Source organism: Onthophagus taurus, chromosome 2 (genome assembly GCF_036711975.1).
Source record: "Onthophagus taurus isolate NC chromosome 2, IU_Otau_3.0, whole genome shotgun sequence".
Lineage (NCBI taxonomy): Eukaryota > Metazoa > Arthropoda > Insecta > Coleoptera > Scarabaeidae > Onthophagus > Onthophagus taurus.
This window is the reverse complement of record NC_091967.1, coordinates 1,657,919-1,684,768: the sequence shown is the minus strand read 5'-3', so window position 1 is coordinate 1,684,768 and position 26,850 is coordinate 1,657,919. Positions and strand designations below refer to the sequence as shown.

Sequence of the window (26,850 nt, the reverse complement as noted above, 5' to 3'; positions counted from 1 at the left end):
TTTCTGCACGGATCAGAATCAAATGACGCTGACGTCTATTTTACCGTCGACTTGGAGGGCCAAATTGAAAATCTATGCGGTTATACAGCAGTAGTTGAACTGCGCTTTGTTATTTGCATGCTTTCAGTGTTTGTTTCATCTGACGCTGAATTGTAGTGACATATAGCATGTTCATTTTTAAAAATCAAATTGAACTGTTATTCCATTATTTGAGACTTTAATTTTATTACTCGCTTTATATACAGCCTGATTCAGAGTAAGCGCCTTATTTTTTTTTAGCCACACTGTGGGTACTACTTTCAAAATATTTGGCAGTAATATGTTTTAGGACACTCTCTACACGATGGTGATATCATATTTTCAATTGGACGAAGAGATCTTAAAAGCATTCTCTTTATGACAGTATTTTGTTTTTCTTAAAAATTCATTTCTTTCCCCATCCAAAAGGAACCTAATATTTTAATCTATACTCTGTTTTTAAACCACGAGGAGTATTTTAAATTTGTCACCAGATTGACCTTGCACGTGATTGGTTGAATGCGAGGAAGGTTCACACACAGGCAATTTTGAAGTTTGATTTTGAATTTGAAGGTTAGGTTATTGATAATTCGACAGATTCGTGTCATTATTGTATATTTTGTGTTCTTAAACCCTTTTTTTATTATATTTTGAAATAAATATACTCATAACTTCAATGTTAATTTGTATGTATAGCGTTGACGATAACAAACGAAAATAAATACAATAATAAGTAAATAAATAAATAATAATTATTAATTTAAATTTACCGCCAAAATATCTAGTGATTTTTTCCAGTGTAAATCTGACTTTCGCGTGTACTCCTCCTGGTTTGAAAACAGAGTATAGTTCTAGTGCAAGTGTTAGTTCTAGTTTTAATTGTTATTCAGCGCTAAGTTGTATATTTTTAAGTTTCGGGTTTAGCCCTGTGTCTTCAGACGCTGAATGTTAGGTAAGGTTAGTTTTGTTTACAAACATTAATTATACCATGAAGTATTCTTTGGCAATTTGTAATGGCAATTATTACATTACATAGAATACATATCGGGTAGGCAGACCAACCAACCTTGCACCGTGACCCTAAGGATCTATTGTACCCCGATAGATATCGTTATCAAATTTCACCGTGCAGTCCAATGTTCTTAACGAACATTAATACCTTGCTCGGCGAAAGGTCATCAAAAATCGAGAATCTGATACGGTTAACGGCAGGGCAGTGGCATAAAACATGCTCAACCGTCTCTGCTTCCTCCGCACATAGTCGGCATTCAACATCGTCGGCTAAACCCAACAAGTTGAGGTGCGCTTTTAATCGGCAGTGCCCAGTAAAACACCCATTAGCACTTTTATGCTACTACGGGCAAGTCCTAAAATATTCCCGGGTTTGACAGTGGCGATGTTAATAAACACCTTAGCATGTCTCATTCCAGGAGAACTGGTCCACAGTAGGCGAAGTCTCTCTTCAGCCCACAGTCCAATCCTATATTTGGCCATCGCAAATGATACACCAATTGCTGGTTCCGGTCCCACAAACGCTTCAGCGCTGCCATCTCGTGCTAGCTTATCTGCCGCTTCATTGCCAGCAACCCCAGAGTGACCCGGGACCCAGATCAGAGAGACTCTGTTATCACAACTCAGTGTGTTTAATGTTCTCTTACAATCATTAACCAGAGCCGACACCGTTTTCACGGCTTGCAGCGCCTGGAGAGCGGCTTGACTGTCTGAGAAAATTCGTACTGTCATGTTCTTCACCCCTCTTTCAAGAAGGATTTTAGCACCCATGTCAATAGCAAGTACTTCCGCCTGGAATACAGTACAGTACGTACCCAGGCTGTAGGCTTGCTTAAGTCGAGGTGTCTGGCAGTATACTCCTGCTCCTACCCCTTCAGGCGTTTTTGATCTATCTGTGTACAAGCAACTGTCTGCCCGAACCAGACAATTTTCATTTTCGATCCAGGACTGCCGCTCAGGCAGTACAATCTGGTATCGAGCATTAATCACTGATAGTGATACCGCCAAATCTGACGTCATTGATAGCACAGTATCAGTGCTTATAATGTCTTCCGCAGCCCATAGGTAGGACATGTCGGAACAGTTTTGAGCATATTGCTTAAATCTGTAAATGGTTGTTCTAGCCACTTTCTCTATATGCAAATGCAGAGGAGATAGGCCAAGCAGAACCTCCATTGCTAGAGTTGGCGTTGTGCCTATCGCACCAGAGATTGCCAATCTAGCTACTCGTTGAATTCGTGAAAGTTTACTGATAACTGAAGTCTGTCGGACTTTCCTATACCAGGCTGCTGCTCCGTATGTGATCATAGGTCTAACCACAGTCACATAGGTGAATATTAATAAAACTCTGGGTTAACGATGAAAATGGTTTATTTTATTTTAATTCGGTGCTACATGTTTCGGAATTATCTTATTCCTTCATCGGGCACGACGTCAATGTTGAGGAGTTAAAATTAATTGTTTCGTTAAATGAATCAAGGACATATCAACAGCATAAAGTTTCAAGAAAACTTTTCTTTAAAGAATATCTCTCTCCAAAAAAGTATCGATCTACACGTGTTTTATAGTTAAGAAAATACTTTTCTAACAAAATTAACATAACACACTATTCCATTTAAAAAAAAAAAAAAAAAATTATTAAAATTAAACTCAGTCAGAGTCCATGTGTTGAGCACAAGTGGAAAAATTGAACTCTCAGTCACATAGACCCAGTACAGTCTTTCAGGGGTAAGACCCCAATTTTTTCCACACAGACTGCGACAAGTCCACAATGATAGTCTAGCTTTGTGCAAAACTCCCTGCAAATGTCCATTCCGTGACAGGGTTTTGTCTAGGATTACTCCTAGATATTTGACTTCCTTTGAGAAAGGAATTTCTTCACCTTGGATAGTTGGGCGGATTAGTCCATCCAACTTTCGCTTCCTGGTGAAGGGCACAACAATTGTCTTTTGCGGGTTTATTGAGAGGTTAATGGCAATTATAGCGTGAAGTTTTCTTTTGTAATGTCAATTATAGCGTGAAGGAATGTGAGGTAAGGTTAGTTTTGTTTACAAACATTAATTATACCATGAAGTTTTCTTTGGCAATTAGTAATGGCAATTATAGCGTGAAGTTTTCTTTTGTAATGTCAATTATAGCTTGAAGGAATGTTAGGTAAGGTTAGTTTTGTTTACAAACATTAATTATACCATGAAGTTTTCTTTGGCAATTAGTAATGGCAATTATAGTGTGAAGTTTTCTTTTGTAATGTCAATTATAGCGTGAAGGAATGTTCGGTAAGGTTAGTTTTGTTTACAAACATTAATTATACCATGAAGTTTTCTTTGGCAATTAGTAATGGCAATTAGAGCGTGAAGTTTTCTTTTGTAATGTCAATTATAGCGTGAAGGAATGTTAGGTAAGGTTAGTTTTGTTTACAAACATTAATTATACCATGAAGTTTTCTTTGGCAATTAGTAATGGCAATTATAGCGTGAAGTTTTCTTTTGTAATGTCAATTATAGCGTGAAGGAATGTGAGGTAAGGTTAGTTTTGTTTACAAACATTAATTATACCTTGAAGTTTTCTTTGGCAATTATACTCTGTTTTTAAACCAGGAGGAGTATTTTAAATTTGTCACCAGATTGACCTTGCACGTGATTGGTTGAATGCGAGGAAGGTTCACACACAGGCAATTTTGAATTTGAAGGTTAGGTTATTGACAATTCGACAGTTTCGTGTCATTATTCTTTATTATATTTTGAAATAAATACACTCATAACTTCAATGTTAATTTGTATGTTTAGTGTTGACGATAACAAACGAAAATAAATACAATAATAACAATTATTAATTTAAATTTACCGCCAAAATATCTAGTGATATTTTCTGGTGATTTTTCCTAGTGTAAATCTGACTTTCGCGTTTACTCCTCCTGGTTTAAAAACAGAGTATAGTAGCGCATGAATGTTTTACACTCGATGTTATTTTTGTCAAAATAAATAAATAAGTAGATGTTTATTACAAAATAAAGTTTAATTGTTTCTTTTGTGTCTAGCGCTACTTGATATTTGGACAAAAATAACATCGAGTGTAAAACATTCATGCGCTACTAGATTAAAATGTGTGCTTTTTGATGGGGAAAGAAATGAATTTTTAAGAAAAACAAAATACTATCGTATAAAGAATGTTTTTAAGACCTCAATAATAAAAAAAAAATTTTGGCATTCCATTTAAAAAAAAAAAGTTGACTGTCCCCATTTTGAAATAATTCTTCCAATTGAAAATGTGGCATCACCATCGTGTAGAGAATGACCCAAAACATATTACTGCCAAATATTTTGAAAGTAGTACCCCATAGTGTGGCTAAAAAAAAATAAGGCGCTTACCCTGAATCAGGCTGTATATCAATATAGTTTTTAAAAAGTTCATTTATAATTCACCAATTAATTTGTCCAATGTTATGACCCAGGTTTCTTGAATCGATTTTGTTTGTAATTTATATGGAAATATCAATGTGTATTATTAATCATCAAAGTTTCAGTATTTAATCAAAAAACATGCATCACTCGACACTACCAACATTTACATAAGAATGGCTTGTTCGTTCTTACAAAGGCGAGGTGGTTATATTTTATTTTTTAATTTTGCTTTTCATATAAAATACGCAAATTTTCGTTCTAAATTCGAAATGAGCTAAAAACGCCCATGAAATTGCATCTTCTTTGTGAATGATGGTTGTTGTATTGCGTACGTTATTCCGTACTGTTAGTTAGGTTTTGTGAAATTGCACTTTGACGGCTCTTCTTACCAGTCTCTTCGCCCCCTTTTTATATCGAATGGCAAGGCAATACTTTGATCAAAACCAATTTCGGGCGCAAACGTAAAAAGGAAGGTTGGAAAATTGGTCCGTTACCGAAGCCCTGGAAGTTATTGGTACCCTTGATTTGCATCTATTATCCCTATGGCCATCGTTCATCGATGGACTAGGAGGCGCATACATAAATCGTTGCTTTACAATTCAAGGATTACATTAGAACGAATGGGGCCGGCCGCATTTGCCTAACAAATAGAGTAATTAATGGAGCAACCTCTTGATCCGTCAGGATCGGTGGACGGACAATGGTTACGCAGTTTCCCATCTCGCTCGAGACAATGAACGGTGTCCCGGTCGGGCGTGTTGCAACAAGCTCCCATCTCTCAATCAAGTCACGTCTGTTTGCACCTATGCTAGACTTATCGCGTGCTAATATACGGCCTTGCATCAAACAGGAAGGGTATTCGGTTACGTGCTTTGAGAACGAAGACACTAAATTTATGTACGAGTAACTCAATAAATTAAAGCTCACATCCGATTACTCATATAAAAAACATTTTACACTAAACGCTTTTTTTATTTTTATTTTTTTTAGTAGATATTGCTAAAAAAAAATGGAACACATTAACGTGTTGCAAAACCAAATGATCAGTAGAGCACGTCAGCAATTTGTGCAAATAAACATTTTATAATGGACCATCCTTTCATAGCGTTTACATCCGCGCAGCGAAATTGAAATAAATTCAGAGTTAAAATGCCATTGCACAACAATCGACGAGAATTAATTAAAATTCGCAAAGGATCGCACCGAAATATTTAAATCGTTGTGTGTTACGAATAAATGCCTTTTTACCGTATCCCATCGCGTGTCCATTCGGGTCATGCCTTTGAATCTCCATAAACTGAGCCGTTAGTAATTCCTGTTAGCTAATTGAAAATGAGAAAATACTTCGCGTATTAAACCATTATTATAGAGTCAATATTGTCCATTTACCTAATTGAGAGTGTAAAACAAGCGTTATTCGAATGTATGGAAAATTTGAATAAAATATGAACGTATTACTAATAAATTTTAATTAAAGAGACTTTCAGACAGAGCTCAACGAAGTTCACTAGATTTAATACTTTTTGGGGAATGCGCAAACTCGAATATAATAATAATAAGCGTTATTGAGAAAGAAAAGAGACAAAAATAACAAAAGATCTCATTACTACTCACCTAGCGTCAAAAAAGAAAATGAAATTCAATGGGTATTGTAAAATTCGTCGAGCGAATAAGGTGCTAAATTACAAAGTAAATATCGCATATTTGTTTTAAATAAGTTTAACCTAGTTATTAATTTGATTTTTACAGGGATGTTATTCCAGATTTTCACACATGAATACAAGGGACCTTTTTTATATAAATTTAACCCATGTTTAGGCAGCATGAAGATATGATTATGTCTAGTAACATATTGGTTTGTCTTAACAAATTGTTGAAAATAGTTTTTATGTTTGAAAATTGTTGTCTACACGATTCATTATATTTAAGATTACATAACACTCTTATCGCTTTTTTCTGAAGTTTAAAGTTGAACATTGCCGAACTATACACGGTGGGCAAATTTGGGTGTTATTATAGGCTATCTCAGAAACTATAAGAGATACGAAAAAAGTAGGTGCCATGTCCCGGTCTCTTTTTTCGAGACTAACCCAATCCCGCAAACACCAAACCTCTATCTTCTTTTGTTTTTTAGTTATAGCCAAAAAGTCAAATTTTCGTGATTTCAAAACTACTACCGAAGATTACATTCATTGATACCCAACTGTTCTAACCTTACAACCAGTAAGTTTAGTTAGTAAATTTAGATGACACAGTCTGTGACTGTTTAGTTCCTGGAGTTGTTGTTCATATTTAATCCATTTATTAATACGTTTCTTGTATTTTTAATAAACAAACATTATCTACTAAATCATTTTTATTGGTGAACAAAGTCAGGGATAAGACACTGAGAAATTTAAATCAACTATTCAAAGTTTTTATTCGTTGGTACAAAACCAACTTTATCCTGCATAAAGCTAGGTGTCCACTTGAGAGAAACTTCTGAGAGTAACTCTCGATATCTACTCTCAACTCTGTGTCCACTTGAGACTGTTTTAGCTTTCCGAGAGCTTCTATAAAACTTCTGAAAGCTTTCTCTCAGACAGTTCTCTCAGGACCGTGTCCACTAGTGAAATGTGTCCGTGCTATGGAAAGTAAAATTTATTTTCTTTCATTGGTGTTTGTAAACTTATAACGTATAAAATTTCAAAAAAAAAAACAAACTGAAAAAAATAAAAAGAAGCTGTTGGGTGCCAAATCATGGATTTGGCGTAGATTAGAGCTGGGTGTCAACAAATATCAACATTCGTTGTCAAATTGTTAGTTATTTGGCATACTGGATTCACAAAAAAGTGAACTCGATTGCTTTAATGGCACTTATAAATGCAAACTATAAGTTTATTGTCGTACACGTGATAGCTTAATAGTGGCTTGGCAGTATTTTGGAAAATTATTAGAAAATATAAACTTAAACGCCTCAATTGCTGAAAGAGACTAGATATTGCTGGCAGAAGACTAAGTACTACTAATGAAAGACTAGATGTTGCAAATGAAGCAGATTCTTCTTACAGAAGACTGCACCCTACTACCAGAAGACGAAATACTGTTGGTAGAAGACTAGATATTGCTGCAAAAGACTAGATATTGCTGGCAAAAGACTAAGTATTGCTAGTGAAAAACTAGATATTGCAAATGAAGCACATCTACACTACTACTAAAAATCAAATACTTTTAGCAAAAGACTTAATTTTACTGTCAGAAGACGAAATTATGTTGTCAGAAGTTACTATTACTAATGGTACAAATCCCGTTTAAATTTCTGTCCAATACTTGTTAAAATTGCATCCTTTGCTTCCCCGATTTCTATGTTCATTAGAGGTGATATTCCAAAGAATTGAATTTTCTTCATACACTTCAATTAATTCAAATATTTCTTCTTGGTACTATTTTCTTTTGGTTGTTATCTTTAAACGTGTTATATTGAAAAAACTAGCAGCTACTCGCAGCAAAATTCGAACCGTGTTCGGTTTTTGACAGTTACTCTCACGATAGATAAATTGTGCGTGTCCATTTGAGTACAAATCTCAACGTGTTTACTCTCCGAAAGTTTGTGCGGACTCTATGATAGTTACTCTCAGATGCGTGTACCAGAAAATATACTCTCGATAGCTTCTCTCGAGAGCATTTCTCGCAAGTGGACACTTAGCTTAATGGTACAAGACCAACTTTCTGTCATATTCGTGCAAAACCATACAGCAATTAGGTAGTAATTACTGTCCGAACCCGCCTACTATAATCAAAATTTTGAACATTACCGCTTACTATTTTGGAATTTAAAATTAACGCTTATTTTACATCATTGGAAAGCTAAAAATATGCTCTTTTCATTAACATCATAATCAAGTATAGTTTGTATTTAAAAAAATACAACTTTGTGTTTTATCTCAAAAATCATCAAATATTTTTAAAATTTTTCAACGGCAGTATATTCTACTTAAAAAAGTGTCTTAAGAACGTATCAACCTCATTTCTCTAATTTCAAAAATAAACGAAATATGAGCATTTTTCGAAATCACGAAAATTTGACTTTTTGGCTATAACTTAAAAACAAAAGAAGATAGAGGTTTGGTGTTTGCGGGATTGGGTTAGTCTCGAAAAAAGAGACCGAGACATGGCACCTACTTTTTTCGTATCTCTTATAGTTTCTGAGATAGCCTATAATAACACCCAAATTTGCCCACCCTGTACAGGATGTCCAAATTTCGATGGGTATCTCAGTTATTATGAAAGATAGGAAGTTGCGGCTTTCACGAACCTGAGCTACTTTTTTGTGAAATTTACAATGGCACAAACCAAATTTTCATAACCCTCTTCGTTTTTGATATACAGGCAGTCTTTCAAAATTTACGATTTTCAGACACCCCTGTATCTCGGTTATCCGGAAACGTAAAAACGGGTTCTAATAGATTTTTTCACGTAGAATCCAATGGTGCACGTAGAATTTTTCTAGTCATCACGGTTTTTGAGTTATAAAGAGTTAAGTATTTTAGAAGTTGAGTATTCAGTGTTTGAGTTGTGTTTATAACTCAAAAACCGTGATGACTAGAAAAATTCTACGTGCACCATTGGATTCCACGTGAAAAAATCTATTAGAACCCGTTTTTACTTTTTTATTAAGTTTCCGGATAGCCGAGATACAGGAGGTGTCTGAAAATCGTAAATTTCAAACACTTCCTGTATATCAAAAACGAAGAGGGTTATGAAAATTTGGTTTGGCCATTGTAAGTTTCCCAAAAATGTAGTTCAGGTTCGCGAATGCCGTAACTTTCTATCTTTCATAATAACTGAGATACCCTGCAAACTCATCTAAATTTGGACACCCTGTACAGATGCTCCTCACGTAATTATTAAATATCTTAAATGTGATTCGATGTTACTAGAATAAAAAATCTTGGCAATCTTTTTGTTAGTTTTATTTTTAATCACTCTAAGACTAAATACAGGGTTTCCCAAAACTCCCGGGACGGAGCTATAAGTTTTGAACGAGTGAAGAAAAATATTTGAAAATTTGGGGACCACTAAAGAGTCATAAAAACATTCTACATTCTTAGATAGTTTAGAACTTCCGTGCAATGTGGAGTTTTTTAGGCGATGACCACTCCTACATTTTTAAATAGCAACCCCTATCGAGTTTTATCTTATTTTAAAGGTAATGGAAAAAGAAACACAACCCCATAAACCAAAACCCTATATCTTAATTCTTTCAAGAATTATGAGGGGTTAGTAGTGTAAAGGTGCATTTAAACCAAACGAACAAAGAGCTAGAGCTAGAACAAGAGCATTCTTTCTTGATCTTTTAGTGTAAACGAAAGCGCGCTTTTGCGTTTACACCAAAATATCAACGAGCAAAAATAAGATTCAAGAATTAGAATTCTTGCACATAGATGTTTAGATCAGCCGAACGAATACTCATTCGGCTAGAACACAAGAACGCTTTGAAGAGACCGCTCCGATGAGCGAGCACGTCCGAACACGCAAGAAGGCTCTAAGCAATTGTTCGCACGCTCTAGTGTCGTTTACATTAAGCGATCGAACATTCTTAGAATATTCCCTAGAATCTTTGAGAACACAGACAGAACAACGAAAGAATGCTCTACATCTGTTTACACTAAAAGAATATGATAGAGTGGGGATAGAATGAGCATTCGCTCGTCTGATGTAAATCGGCCCTAAGAATGCCGGTTCTAGAGCGGAAGTTGCTCCTGCGGTGACGTCACGTCTCTATGTATTAAGTATAGGGAGGGCTACCAACCAAAGTTTGGGGGAAAAAAAATTAGGTTGGTATTAAAAGTAACTAGAGACGTAGGGATTTTTAGAAAATTAATCTGAAAAATATATATATATGTTTCAAATCTATGATTTTATTGTCTCTAAAAATATACACTTATACATAAAAAGAAATTCAAGTAGTAAAAATAACCTGCCATAGAAAACATAGTCATATACATAGTCAAATACATAGTTTTCACTCAAGTTATTAATTTCTAGAACTGGGTACGTAAGGAGTTGTGCACTAGCGTATAAAACATCTTTAAACTTGAAAATGTTAAGCTGTCAAGCTCAATATTATCGCATTTGTAAGATGAGTACTGAGAGTCAAAAGTTCAACCTTCCAATTGAGACTCTGAACTGATGAAAGAAGACTAAATATTTTCTTATGATTTTTTAAAATCCAACTTTATTTTTGATAAACTAATGAAAAGAAAACAAACAAAGACTAAAAACAGTACGAAATTTGAGTATCACAAATTTTATAAACAACGGCGTCAGACTAGATAATTTCAAACTACGACCTAAAACACCATTGTAGTAGCTAATTCAACACCCTCTCGCTAATTGGAACAAAGGGTTTTACCGTTTTCATGGGACAAAACCTTCCGCTGCGATGCTTTTGTTCCATTTTACCCTGAAAACTATTTCAATCAATTAAAATCTCGATCAAACATCCCGTTCTTTTCGAGGGGGTATACTTCTCCCGTTTAATTGACGGTTTGCAGGACCTTTCTGGCGGATCGACCAGATGGGTTTGAATCGAATGCATTTTTAAACGGCTAATATCAAGCTTGGAGCGGATTTCGAATTCCCTTCTCCGATCCGTTACAATAACGGGGAGCATAACGGGGGCAAACGGAACGATAAGAATTCCCAGTTCCTGTTTGACCTCCACCTCCGTTCTCTCTCCGTTTTAGGAAAGCAATTTCAGGTATTGAAATAACAAGGATGCGATTGAGGTGGTTAACATTGTAAGGGATTCTTCAGCACCGTTCTTGTTAAACCGGTCTAAAGAATACATAGGCGACCGCACCGCAAATTAAAAAGTTTCTTTTACAACTCTTCGTATTTTCGATGGTACAGGTAAAAAGCGTGGTATCCCAACACAAAGCCGTGAGGGAAAATCGCCCTACGCTATAGAATTACATTGTTATTGGAGACTTTTCGTTGAAACGTTAGGGAGGAAGCGAGAAACAAATCGATTCGCAACGATGTGGGGCTTAACAAAAACCATGCTCTCACCACGTAATCGCTTCCGTGAAAGCCGCGTTTTAGCTTCTAAAGTGATTTAAATTGAGTTTCTTTTTAAGGGATTCCGTAGATGTTTTTGGCAATTTATTTCTACTGATGAAAAATAGGGGTGTCGTATTTCAATCCTTAAAATCAACCCTTTGTTTACAAAGACAGTTTTCTGGCTTTTTGCAAGCTATTAATTACTCTTTAAGGAGATGGCGTTAAAAGATTTTTGGGGTCTTTGAATTAATTAATAGTAAGTAAAAAATACAAATTTGTAATTATTCGTTTAGATTTAGATTTTGGTTTAACTTTCTGTGTCTCTTCAGCGCACAAGAACCGGGCTTTATGGCTTTATAAATCACTTGCTACTTTATGAAGGAGGAACTTTATGACCGCACTATCTAATTTTGGGTGCACTAAAATGCAACAGAGGGTGATTTCTTATAAATTTCGCCATACCGGAAACTGCGCTTTTAGGAGAACGCGAACTCCTGACGAAATTAGATAATTTTTTTTCGGGGGTGAATTCTTTACTTCCGGAATCCAAGCGAAGCGCAACCCATCTAAAAGCTATTAGTAAAAATTGCGTTTGGAGAAAATGCACTACCCGCTTAAATCGCCATTTTTTTCTCTCAACACGTGTAAATCGTCTACGCCCCAGCAATTAGGAGTTCATTAAGATAAAACGAACTAAAAGAATGCACCGTGTAATTAAATCAAACACCGAGTAAAGGGAGAGAGAATTAAATGGAAATTTAGTGGGAAGTTTATTGCTTAAAAAGTTTTTTTATCAGATCTCAAGTCCATTTCTATTTTATAAACAAACTTCAAAATCATTAGCCTTACGTAATTTGAAAATTCATAACCAAATTGCCTCGGTCACAAGCAGTGTTGTTAAATACCCGGGTATTTATGTTCAAGGAAAAATTCCCTGGATATACAGGGTGATTCATTAGCTCTATGACAAACTTTGGCAGATGAAAGGTGATGCGATTCTAAGGAAAAAATGTTATATGATTATGGGTCCGATTCATTTTGGTTAAAGAGTAACAAGCCTTTGAAAATTTTACACAGTTTAATAGGCAAATGAAAATGTAACATAAAAAATAAGTTTAAAAATTACAAAAATTGTTCGAAATGTCCGCCTTCAGCTTGAATGCACGCCTCACATCGACGAAGTAAAGATTTGCAACAATCGCAACAATAATTATGAAACACAAATACAGAGTTGGCTGTGATAACAAAACTGAGTTCTTTATGTTACCTTTCATCTGCCAAAGTTTGTCATAGAGCTAAGGAATCACCCTGTATACCCGGGGATATTTACCCAAGATGGGTATTTAGAGGTATTTATAAAATTTGATTTAAATTGAGTTGGTGGCAGTTTTGCAAGTAGTTCAAGAATGCAGAGTCCGTCTTATTTATAACATTTACAAGAATGCTACAATGACGGTAAAATTGTATGAAAGTACAGACCAAATACCGATTAGGCGTGGGGTAAGACAAGGCGATATAATGTTCAACCCAAATTGTTCATCACAGACCAAGAGAGTGCATTTAAACAACTGGATTGGACCCAAAAAGATATAAACATTGATGGCAATACCTAAGTAATTTGCGCTACGCGGACGATATAAAGGCTGTCCCAATAAGAGCGCCGGATTTAAATTTGCCGCCATTTTATTAATACGAGTTGTACGGCGTTTTTTGTTTGACAGTTGTCACGTATAGACCGCGCGATTTATGAATATGATGAACTATTCAAACCTTTGATTATATATAATATGGATTGAGCCAACGAGAGAGATAGCTTGCGCAAGGTGATCGAACCGAGATAGACATAGAAGCGTACTGCCATATAATGGGTGTACTGATAGAAGTGAGATAGATATAGAAGCGTACTGACATATAATATATCTATCTTTGTTACACTTTCACATTATCGCTTTCCATCTGCGTCTATTCACCTTGAGTAACATTTTTGTTAGTAGATATATTCAGTTAGCTCAATCCATATTATATATAATCAAAGATTCAAACAAACAATGTCTAACTATTGTAAAAACACATTACAAAAATGGTGAAAGTTTTGCGCAAACTGTTCGCCAATTACGTCAAGTTTTCGGTCGCAATAATGCGTCAAATGAATCAACAGTGAGGCGTTTAATTAGAAAATTTGAGACCAAATTTATGCTGGTGGATCAGAAGATCAATGTTCGTCGTCGTCCTTGTCGGTCACTTGAAAACATAGCTACAGTAAGGGAATCTGTGGTCGATAATCCAGGAACTTCCATTCGGCATCGTGGTCAAGAATTAAACATTTCCAGAACCACTATGCAACGCATTTTGGTAAAAGATCTGCATTTGCACGCGTACAAGGTTCAATTGGTGCAAGATATCAAGCCAAGGGACCATGCGCAGCGCCGTGGATTTGCTGATTGGGTGTTGGAACATCATCAAATTAATGCGGATTTTTCGAAGACAATCATTTTTTCAGATGAGGCACATTTTCAACTCGACGGATACGTAAATAAACAAAACTGTCGAATTTGGGGTGCTGAAAATCCTCGTGTGGTACTCAATCAACCAATACATCCACGAGTAACTGTTTGGTGTGCATTTTGGACTGGCGGAGTGATTGGACCTTATTTCTTTGAAATGCGCAAACTGCTAATGATGTGCGGTATGGGGAAATGTTAACGGAATTTTTGTGGCCCGAATTGGATGTCATTGATGTGGAGGACATGTTTTTCCAACAAGACGGTGCGACCTGCCACACAGCACGTGAAACAATGGCGTTATTACAGACCAAGTTTCCGGGTCGTGTCATTTCTCGATTTGGCGATCAACATTGGCCACCAAGATCGTGCGATCTAACACCGACGGACTTTTTTCTTTGGGGCTATGTAAAGGAAAAGGTGTATGCGAATAAGCCTGAAACAGTTGAAAATATTAAAGAGGAAATACGGCGCGGTATTGGTGAAATACAGCCACACTTATGCGAAAACGTTATTGAAAATTTCAACAAAAGAATAACCCCGTTCCAGAGGTTTCGTGGTGACCATTTGCCTGATGTTGTATTTCATATTTAATCGGAACTATTTTTCTTTATGTTGAAATCAAAATATTTGCTTAATTCAAAAAATAAATGTGTTTTTCTTTAAAATTAAATCCGGCGCCCTTGTTGGGACACTCTTTGTTTTTTAGTTCTTATTTCGGATAGTCTTGGAGAGATGAAACTGATGCTGAACGTATACAGGAGACGTGTGCAAGAGTCGGGCTAAATATCAACAAAATTTAGGGGAAATCTTGTTCCAAACTCATTCAGTTTTTGTGCTTCATTAATTCTTGTTGTTTGATTTTTCATTAGAGCTGGAAATCCAACTTCCTGGTCTCCCGGTATCTCTTTCTAGCTAATCTTTGATCTCTTGCTGTCTTAATCAGCCAGGTTTCTTCCATTCTTTGGAAGTATTCATTAAATTTTTTTATTTTTCCCCTAGCAAATCTCATGATATCTCCGAATCCACGAAATTCTCTCAATTTTGTTCCTAACTCTATCTTTTCTTGTCTTTTCCATTATTGTTCTTAAAGTACTCATCTCAGTTGGTTCGCATCGCAGCCATATATCTTGGCCATGAGGTTCGTGTATCGAGAGATAATAATCAAACAAACGAACTAAACAGAAGGATGATACTTGCATGGGCAGCCTACAAGAAACTTAGAGACATCTTTATATTCCTGTATATTTGAAAAGAAAATCTTTCAATCAATGCGTGCTTCCTTCTTTGGTTATGACATACGGTTCCGAAACTTTAACACTAACGATGGCCATTACCAGGAGGCTCACATACGTGGTGGTCACTCAGGACCACATACGAAATGAAGACCTACGAAGAAAAACTGGCGTAAATGATACGGTCAACATTGTAACAAAGCTCAAGTGGAACTGGTCGGATCATCGTCGCAAGAATGAAGACTGAGCAGTGGTTACCTGATATATATTAAGAGTTTATTGTATACAGTAATTGTTTACAATTCTTTACATTATTCAAATATTACTTTCACTCTCTACCCTCTTCCTCCATTTCCACGCCCTCGGCTCCTCGGCCCAATCATCCCCTCACCCATCCCTTTGTCTCCTCACCCCCATCACCATTCTCATCCATCGTTTCCCCTCTCCCCCCTCTCCTAAGATCTGCCTTCGGTCCAACTCCTCCTCCCTCAACTCACTGCACCCATTCAGCATGTGTTCTAACGTTTCCCATTCCTCCCTGCATAGCCTACACCACCTCTCCTCATCGGCCATCCAGTATCTGTTAGCTCTCTCCTTGTTTCCACAACGGAACCTAGCCACCAACTTTTTCCCTTCCTCATCTCTTTCCAATAACAAGTATCTAGGCAGCCCCTCCGTAATTATGTCCCTGTATCTTTCGTTATACCTTCCCTCTTTTATTTGTGTCCTTCTTTCCTGTCTCTGCACATCTCGGTCCCTGTCTCTCAACTCCCTCCACATCTCCCTACCCACCCTTCGTCTACTATTTATCTCCGTTGCCAAGTAGCCCGGTCGTCTATAATAGTTGACTCTGTGTCCTTTCCAATATCTGACCTTTCCTTCTCTAATTTCCCTCCAACACTCCCCCAGGATCCCGCAGCTTGGCCTCCCTACTATTCTTTCTTCATATTTCACTGCCCTCCTGCCCGCCTCCACCCTGACCTTATCCACCTTTACCTCTTCCCTCACTATATACCCCGGTGTTACTCTCGCCACCCCAAGCACCCATCTCCAGTATCTAGCTTGCACGTCCTCCAGCATTGCCTGCTCTCTCCATCCCCATACATCATCACACTGCTAACCAGACCTTCAAACATAATCTTCCTCGCTGCCACATTCCTTCCAAAGACTCTCTTCCCCCAACCCCATACTTGTCCCATCACCTTATTCGCCTTTTTTGCCATAGCTATCACATGCGACCCCTCCCTGTTGTTCTCCCTGAACACATACCCCAAGTAAGTATACTCCCTAACCTCCTCGATCTCTTTTCCCTCCCATCTCCAGTTCTCTGTTCTTTTTCTCCCCCCCTTACAAAACTTCATCATCCTTGTCTTCCCCACATTCACTTCCAGCCCCTTTCCCCTAAAATATCTTTCCAGTGTCTTTATCATATCTTTCATCTCCGCCGCTTCTCTCGCCATGACCACGATGTCATCCGCGTATGCTAACATATGCACCTTTCTACCTCCCACCACCAATCCTCCCATTTGCCCCTTCCCCAATCTTTCCTCCAGGTCCGCCGTATACAGTGCAAACAGACTTGGGCTCAGCGGACATCCCTGCCTCAGTCCCTTCGTCGTCCAGAACACGTCGCTCAGCTTATCTCCCACTTTTATCCTAGCCATCGTCTCCATGTATATTTCCTTCACTCTCGCAAGTGGTTACCTGATTGTAATACGTTTTTGATAGTTGACAATTCCTCGTCTTCAACGCCCATTTCATCATGTTCCTCTATATTTTTGTCCGAATCTGTTATAGTTTTACTTGTATCATTTTTATATGTACTGTTTAGGTATTTACCCCGGCCCAGGGTAAATACCCATTTTATAAATACCTACCCGCCGGGTATTTACAAGCAACCTCGGCTTAATTGGTCAAAAAATCTACAAGAGTCGTAACAATATTGCCTCGGCCGTAACTTATTTTCCCCTACTTTTTCCACACTTGGCGAAATGCGACAACGTTTATCGAACCGAACGTGTTAAATTTCAACTCACACTCTCTCGTCTTCCCTCGAAGTCAATTTTTTGGCCTCGATACGACGAGACTTCGTGTTACGACTTCTTACACGGAATTAGGATACTCTGAGATGTTTCGACGATATCGAAACGAGTCCTGTTTCAAGTTAAAAAAATTGCACGGGAGAAATAAAAAGCAACCTAAAAACTGTTTTATCAATATGGAGGTAATTTTTTTGTTAAAAATCGAAAGACTTTTATATTGCAAAAGTGATTAAGTTCGAAACCGCATAGAATACACTCCAGAAGATATTTTTAGATAACTTTCTGTATACTCAATAGCAGCGGAGAACTTTTTTGCTTCTGGAGCAAAAAATTCGATTTCCCACGATCGTAATCTATCAAATCCTGTCGACTCGGAACGTCATCGCATGGAAATTGGGTTTATTGTGTGGGCTTTTTTTTCTATTAATCGGATGCCCACCAATTATGCGTCGGTTGCGCGACTTTCGTTGTTTAATTTGAGCCTCGTATATTGTTTTAATCGGCTATTCTATTAGTGAAAAACAATTGGGTCTAAGCCTCGATGGAAAATTGCAATTTCGAACGTGCTTCATGTTCCATATCAAATCGGTTTTTAAATCAATGAATATTCGCTATTTGCGGTGACCCTCTAAAATAAAGTCATTTTCGATCAAATGTTTTAAAGCTTAAGATGTAAGATTTTTTTTAGTTCGCTTTTCATCAATTTCCCGAGTGTTTCTTTATTGACTGAAAATGCTCGTAAATCAGGAATCAAGTCCAAAGCTTAGTAACTACCCTCTCGAAGATGCCGAGAGGTTTTAATGGGCCAAAAGCATCGAAGTCCGAGGACCCATCAACGCATTTCAAAGACGAAAAACGGTTAGACCCTTGAAATGATAAATCGTGCTAAAAGATCTTTTGCATTGCTAATGCGAGATTTTCTCTCGCATCGACTACAGATCGGATACATCCTCAAATATTTAATCGGGGTTTTCGTTTCGCGGTTCGTTCGCATGGTTGAGTTTGCTTATCAACAGAGAGTGGCCGGAAGATCATTTTGGCCTATTTTCTATGTGTATTTACAGAGTGCAGAAGGTCTCGCCGACGGGCATTTCGTAATGACCGAGAATTTATCTGAATGGGGGCGCTTCTCGTTGGTGGTTGCCCGTTTCAAAACCCTTTACACATAGTCATTCTAGAGATAACATACCATGTTATAACCGATACCGCAAAGTAAATATTATTCCATAATCCACATATTGAAACCGAGCCAAGTTATATGTACTTATACGTTTCGATGCAAAGCCATTTCGATTTCAAATAAACACTACTTAACTTAATATATATCAGGGGGGAAATAAAAAATAAAATTCAGAGTAGAATTTATAGAAGTTTTGTATTAATATTAATTAGAAAGTAAATGAACCTCAAATTCGAGCACTGCGTGACAAATGATGTGGGACAATTCAAAAAGGAAGTACTGCTAAAGTACATAACACCTCAGGGAACTAAATGGTGTAAATCCAGTGGAAGTTAATTTGCACAACAGCACTCAGTTGGTGAGAGGCTTTTTCGAAGTCCATCAACATTCATTACCTTTAATGTCGTTTAACACACAAGTCGATTAAACAGGGAAAAAAAGATTTGAAATATTTTGAAGAGCAATAATTTAGTTACAAACTGAATAGTATACATATAAAGTTTTGTATTTATTCTAATATAATGTCAATTTCAGTACGAATTTCCTGAAACTAGTTTTCCGTATACGTACCCAACTTCGTAAAAGAGACAATTCTGGAATTGATTCTTCACATTCTATTCGTTCCGTTCCAACCGAAAATTGAAATAGCTCCACTAAACCTACCTTTTCCACCACATTCTGCAGCCATAAGGATTCTCTAAAGACATTCCTTTAAAAAAAGAGGCCATATCTTGGTATTTGCAGAAAATTGAAAATAGTAGAAATTGAGAGTTGTCATCCCGTGAACTGATGTGACCATTACGCGAATTTCCATAACGAGAAAATGCCACTAGGAGGGTTTCACGAACTGACTTACGACGCCATCATCGCGCCTGCTTTGAAAGCAGAAAGGAGCCGCCGCTGGTTGATGCTGGAAGAAGTAAATGCGGCGTGCGGTTTCGTGGTCGTTACTTTAACAATTGGGACACGTACGGATGCCTCGCATGCAAAATGGCGTTAAGACGTGCCGGTTACGTGAGTCCTTCCTTTAAAAGCCGCTTGTTAGGGCTTTTAAAGGGCCGTCTATTCCCTGTATGTCGTCTCTTACAACCTCTTTCGAAACGAGAATATAAAACGCACCCCATGTGTTATCCATCAGATTACAATTTTTCTACTAAAGATAAACTAATTTAACTAGTTGATTATTATAATTTAAACGTGGAATGCCAATGTTAATATAATAAGTGGTTAAATTATGTTGCATCGAAACCATGATTAAATAGCAATTAAGCATACACAGAAAGAATATCCAAGCGGTTAGGAAAGTACCGGTAACCAGATTTCGATTATGTTAGATTAAATTATTAATATATTAATCGAATTGGATAAACTAAACGGTTCGCGTATTACACCTGGACGTGGCGATCAAAACGCGCCGAATAAGGCTAATTGCATTGAAACGCATATTTAAATATTTATTCGACAAAACTAGTTAATTAAACATTCGCAATTATTCGCTGTTTGTCGTTGTAGTGTGCTTTCTGGGTTGCCTTGCGTTGGACTTTGTGTTGATAATCATCCAGCTCCTGTTATTGAGTTTCGTAACAACAATTCACCGAATATATATAATATATACACTACTCTCCAAAATTATCGCATCACCTAAATTATGCATTAAGTTTAAAGGTATTTTTTTTTTAATGAAAAAGAAAAACCAAAATAAATGGTCAAACTACTCCAATATATTTTCTTTATTAATTAACTCTACCGGTTTCGGTACATGACCATCATCAGGAGTCTACAAATCAACTACATGTAAAACAAAACTATTAAAAACAATACTTATATTACCTTGTCAAGTTAAAGGTGGGGAAACTCGTCTTGAAACATTGTTCATTCAACAAAGAGATTAACAAAATTGTTCGGTATGCCAATACACATGATAGATGATTCAAAATGATATCAAAAAATCAAATTAATTAAAATGAAGTACATATAAAACAAATTTAGGATTAACCTAAAAGATCTACGTCGTAATCGTGATAATTTATAGATCTATATGTCAATATATTCTTGGTTAACGGAATTAAAGAGTCATTAATATCTAAGTTTATGTATTTGTGAGTATATTTGTTAATAAGGTTATTCACAAATTTAGGGGGGTATTTATTATTGTGGGCGATGGTTTCTATTATTTTAATTTCATTTTCCATCTGTTCGTGTGTAAGTGGGGTGTCATATAGCCGGTGTATATAAGCATTAAACGCAGCACATTTATGGGAATAGTGGTGAAAGGAATCAAAAGGAATGACCACACCTGTCTGAGTTGGTTTTCTGTAGATGTCGAATTTTATTTCTCCATTATGTCTCTTTAAGGTGAGGTCTAAATAATTTATTTCTCCATTGTGTTCATTCTCCATAGTAAACTCTATCTTTTCATGAAGAGTATTGACATGTTGTAATAGTTCTGTTAGAGACCTAGGTGAAGATTCATCCCAGATTATGAGAATGTCATCTACATATCTTTTCCAGAACAGAATGTATTTATTGTATTCATTGTCAGGTTGTAGGAACGATGTCTCTAGTTTATCAATGAAAAAGTCTGCTAGGAGACCGCTAAGTGGTGAACCCATAGGGAGGCCATCATTATATTTATAGAGTCCATCTTCAAATTGGCAGAAATATAGTTCAGTATATTTCTAGCTTGAGATTAGGAGTTTCTCATACAACAATATCACGTGCCGTTCAACGATTTCAAGAGACAAATGATCATACAAGACGACCTGGACAAGGAAGAAGGAGAGTCACAACACTACGCCAAGATCGTTTTATTAGACTTCGTGCTTTAAAGGAATGTTTTGTTACAATGAGAAACTTGTGAGAAACGAATTAGTACTAACACTGTACAAAGGCGTCTCGCCGAAGGTGATTTGCATGCAAGGATTCCTGCCAAAGCACCAAATTTAAACGCAAATCATCGTAGAAGGAGATTGCAATTTGCCAGAGAACATCTTGACTGGAATGCTGATGACTGGGAACAAGTACTGCAAGTATGTTGTATAAGTAGTGCAACATACGACCGACAACTTTATTTAATGGAGGATCTGTAATGGTTTGGGGTGGAATTTCGCTTACAGCACGAACAGACCTTGTTTCTTTGCGAAGAGGTTCATTAACAGGTGAAAGGTATATTACAGACATTTTATCGGAACACGTTTTTATTTAATGCATGACAATGCAAGACCTCATGTTGAATATACGGTGCGTGACTATTTGGATGAAGTTGGTATACAAACCATGGACTGGCCACCCTGTAGCCCTAATCTCAATCCAATAGAGAATTTATGGGATAATATTGATCGTCAGTTAAGGGGCCGACATCCACCACCTATCGTTTTGGACGACGTTGAGAGGATGGTAAGAGAGGTTTGGGATGCAATTGATCAAGATCAAATTCGACGCTTGATTTTAAGTATGGCTCGTCGCTGTGAAGAAGTGATACGTAAGAGTATCTCCTTGATAAAAGAGATATCGAGATGATTCTTGAACGGAAATGTAGAGAAGGGTTGCCATTCTAACGTAATGTAAATGCAATGTAGCGGTTCTTTCTGATAAATTCCACAGGGTGTTGCAAAATTAGAAGAAAAAACATAAATTTCTTTTTACACCCCGTATATGGGTAAAACGTTGACAATTGTCAGAAACCATCAACACATTTCTTCCTTAAAAATCAACCTATATCGTGAAGAAAGAATCATCAAAATCCATCCGTTGATTCAAAAAAAAAATACCTTAAACTTAATGCATAATTTAGGTGGTGCGATAATTTTGGAGAGTAGTGTATTTTACCACAATGTATGTTTAGTCAAATTTATTAACTGTTTCTATAGTTATTAGAACGACCTTTAAGAAATAAATGAATATTATGTTTAACCTCTTTGTTGTTGAAAATGCCTACTAATGAAACCGTCAGCTCATAAATTTCCTTTCGTTAACTTGGTGGTGATGAATTGAGTTACAAAATTAACTAAATTTGAAAAACTGGTAATTTTTTAAAGTTATATCAAAAATTATCACATTATATATTCCAACCATTGAGGTCTTATACAGGGTGTATCTGAATGACATGCTCAAACTTCAGGGGGTGATTCTTTAGGCAATTTTAAGGGTACTTTGATGTATAAACCATGGGCGACTTGGGCTCCAAAAATGGCGGAAAATTTTGGTTTAATTTTTTTTTCTCAAAAACCATAAACCTTAGGACAACGAAATTTGGGGAATATGTTTAACTGGTAGTAGGGCACGTTTTCACCCTATTTGTACTTTCAACCTATCCTTCTAAACTACTAAACGTAACCACCCCCTTTACATTTTTGCTAAAATTTTTTTATGCAGAGGGTAAATACATTAAAAAAAATTACATAGGTAGATGAAAGTATCCTAAAACTTTTTTGTCTCTCTAAAATTTTTTCAAAAACGACTAATTTTTGAGAAAAAAAATAATAAAGCAAACACTGCCCGTTCAACAACGGGGTTGTCGATCAAAAGTTGGAATGAATTTTGAATGAAAAAATCTTAGTAGGCTTTGCAATCTGTCAGAAATATTTTTGACGTTTAAATGTCAGTGGTTTTCTAGCTTTTACCATAGAAAAAATTTATATTATTATGTATATAGAAGGTCATCTCCCCACTATTTTTTGGTACAAACGCTCCCAAGGGGATTGTGAGGGAACTAATTAGGTTAAAGCGCGAAATTTAAATATAGGTCTATACCGGTTTATACCATTACTTTATTTTGAAGAGGTCAAGTGCATTTTCCAAATAAATAGGAAAAAATATGCATTTAAAGTTTTTCCAAGATAATATTCAAAATTTTTAACGTATATTGCTGTCATTGGCTAAAAGCGCCAATTTATCTATTAGATAAACTTATCAAGAGGTGGTAAAAGTGGCCCTAACTTATTTAAATACTTAACTAAAGGATATAAAACACTAAGTCAAAAGAACGTAAGGAAGAAAATTTGCTTATACAACAGGGTTATCACCAATTATCACACTAAACGACAAAACAAAAATATGACATTTACTTTCACCTCTGAGTTTGACACAGTTTGACGTTATACATAAATTTTTCTATGGTTACAAGCGCTTTGTTTGTGTAGATAATGCAGATTGCTGCAAATTCAGTTTACAACGTCATCCATTGGATTGTGAGGGTACTAAATCTTGGTCTACATTTTTATAGTAGTAAGATTGCACACCATGGCTTTTACACCGGGCTCATACAAGAGTCTTGGAACGAGCGCTGAGGTTGGTAAAATAATAGGAAGAGAGATAAAATCATACATCGTGGAAAAATGGCCGGATTTCCAATACATACACACAGACGGATCACTGGTGCATACTCCTAACAAAAGCGTATCATGTGGAATATATGCCCCTATCCTGGAGATAGAGGAGTACTATTATCTACCTGAAGAATTAACAATATTTTCTGCTGAGGTATACGCAATACTTACAGCACTAACAATTGTAAAGGAGAAATCTATCAACAAGGCCCTCATTATCACCGATTCTCGTAGCACATTGGAACAAATAAAAAACTGTAATTTCAGAACCAAATTACATCCATACATAACCGAGACTATCAAACTGATGTATGAAATACACCAGTTGGATATGGAGATAACCCTGGTATGGGTTCCGGGACATACCGGTATCAAAGGAAACGAGAAGGCGGATGAATTGGCAAACAAGGGACACCACAAAGAAACCCTCAAAATAAGAATCCACGCAGAAGAGTTATACCATCAAATCAAAACGGAGCTGAACCTCGAATGGGGACAGGAATGGAGCAGATCAACTAGAACCAAACGTATTATATACGCTAGATGTCAGCCGACAGTGCAGAGGGTTCCTTGGTACAGAACGATGCCTTTTGTATCACGATTCTTCTCGACGCTTATTGTCAGGCTGAGACTGGGTCACGCACTTACTCCCTCTTATCTATACAAAATTAAAGTAAAAGAATCCAAATTGTGAATGCGGAGAAGAAGGCGACTTAAATCACATATTCTTTACATGCCACACATTAGATGCACATCGACAAAAGCTGATGTTGGGACTACTGGAAAAACGAGTCAGCCTACCAGTTGACCTAGCCTCTCTATTGGCAACTGGTTCATTCGAAATATATATATTATTGTACAAATACGTTATTTCCTCAGGAATAAGACTGTGATAATAATACCCAAAGCAGGAAAAATGTAATATGAGATGCAAGAAAGCAATAAATAGGATAATTAGATACTTAGAAATATAAAACTGACTGTGATATTAGACCTAGAACCTAGACCTTAAGCAACTCTCATACTTATAATCCCTTTCCAGATCTGGTCCGAGGGTCCTCCCAAGGGTCCTGGAAAAGTCGGGTCACCGGACCCCTGGCCCGCTGAAGAATCATCCTTTCATCAACCTGTTTTAAACTGTTGTCCTGTATATGTAACCATTTGTTATTGTGTGTGTTTCTTATATTCATAAATTGTCTAAACCACGGGACAGTTCGATGGAGCTGAAGAAGAAAGATATCGTGTAATGGGAAGTGAAGCTAATGGAAACCTTGTAACTGGAGAATGATATGAACGGAAGTTCGAACTCCAAAACCCCACCAGTAGAAGAATAATAATAATAATCTCACAATTCTCATAAACATATTGTTATTTTTATTAAAATTAGATTTTTGTTGAAAGTTTTCGAATTCTTTTCGTTTCACACATGGTTTTTATAATTTGGTAGGTTGGACGATTATTTACAGCAGTCCATAAAATGTTTCTGGTTACTTGACTTAGAATTAACAATTAAAGACCTCGGTGTAAGAAGGGGACAACTCCTTGTCTTGATAAATGGAGCTACTCCCTTCTTACACCGAGGTCTTCAATTGACGTTCAAGTAAAGTTTATTAGTAAGGACTGTTCAGTTTTTTTTTAATAATCTAACAATTATTTATAAGCAAAGGTTAACGTGATCAATCAAAATTGCTTTAAATATTTTCTTCTTAGTTTATGTTAATTATAAGGGTTATGGCTAAAAACTATTAAGTTCTTTTAAAATATCATATAATTAATAATTATTTTCTTATCGGTTATTATTTTCTGTCTTTCCAGTTTATAATAATGTAAATTCTTGTATAAGTATATACAGCGTGATTCATTAGCTCTATGACAAACTTTGGTAGATGAAAGGTGATGCGATTCTAAGGAAAAAATGTTATATGAATATGGGTCCCATTCATTTTGGTTAAAGAGTTACAAGCCTTTGAAAATTTTACACAGTTTAATAGGCAAATGAAAATGTAACATAAAAAATAAGTTTAAAAATTACAAAAATTGTTCGAAATATCCGCCTTCAGCTTGAATGCACATAATAAAGTTTGTCATAGAGCTAATGAATCACCCTGTATAACAATTTCGAATTTCCCGCTAAGTTGGTACATCTAACATGGCGACCTTTCTGGCTTCATTTTAGGCGTGGTGGGGACAACAGCATACGCACTCTAGATTATATATAAGACCTCAATGATTCCAACATACTAAAATATCGATTCATATTTTATTACAAATAGACACGTTTGTGGGCTTTACACGTTTTATACCCAATACAGTATTTTCGGTTTGACGACTTTTGTAACTCGGGTGACTCCATAACTTTAAGTAAAGACGAAAACCATACATGAAATTTTACCATACACACTGGGAATCGAGCGAGAGTTTCCTTTCCACTCGGGGAAACGCAATCTTTCCCTCCACTTCACGTCCAATTAATTTACGTTCTTTATAGGGTACATTCGACTTTGAACGGAAACGGAAACGGCGGCGTTATATAGGCGAAATGTGGAGGGGGTTCTAACAACGTTCACATCGAATATCCTCGATGGCCATAATAGCCAGAAAGGGGAGCTCGGATGAAATTTAGGAACGTATGAATAGGGCAGGAAATTGGTTATGTAAAAACAAAAGGGGGTGTAAAGTTATGATTGAATTAAAGTGAGGAAAACGAACGTAAACTCACACAAGTTAAAAGTTGCTCTTTTAATATTTTATGTTCAAATATTTGTGTAACTATTTATGTAATGTATTAGCAACTCACAACAAAAAGGATGAATATTTTTATTTGATGATATAAAAAAAGCTTTGTTATCAAAATAGAGTGGACATTTATATTTATATTTGTGGTTTTCCTTGTTCTAGGTTATTAAACCGTGAATATTATGACAGATTTTATTAAATACGCTTTTTATGATGTGTATTTTATAAGTTCGCAGATACGAGTTATTTGAACATCCATCCACAAACGACTAAATGTAATTTACGTTGTATTGATCGGACAATGTTGACATGACTCCGATTTATTTAGAAAAAATGTAATAATAATGTTTTGTAA

General features: G+C 36.4%; 1 protein-coding gene and 1 long non-coding RNA gene across 3 annotated transcripts in view; one reads left to right on the top strand and one right to left on the bottom strand.

The window, feature by feature from the left end:
* The window catches only part of LOC111422364 (uncharacterized), a 187,687-nt gene that overhangs the window by 15,250 nt on the left and 145,587 nt on the right, over window positions 1-26,850 (top strand). The gene's annotated exons all lie outside the window — the stretch shown is intronic.
* LOC139432782 (uncharacterized) lies at window positions 19,874-21,041 on the bottom strand. Its single transcript, XR_011642454.1, has 2 exons — window positions 20,263-21,041; window positions 19,874-20,209 (listed from the first exon to the last, which is right to left on the bottom strand). It is a non-coding gene; the product is annotated as an uncharacterized lncRNA (long non-coding RNA).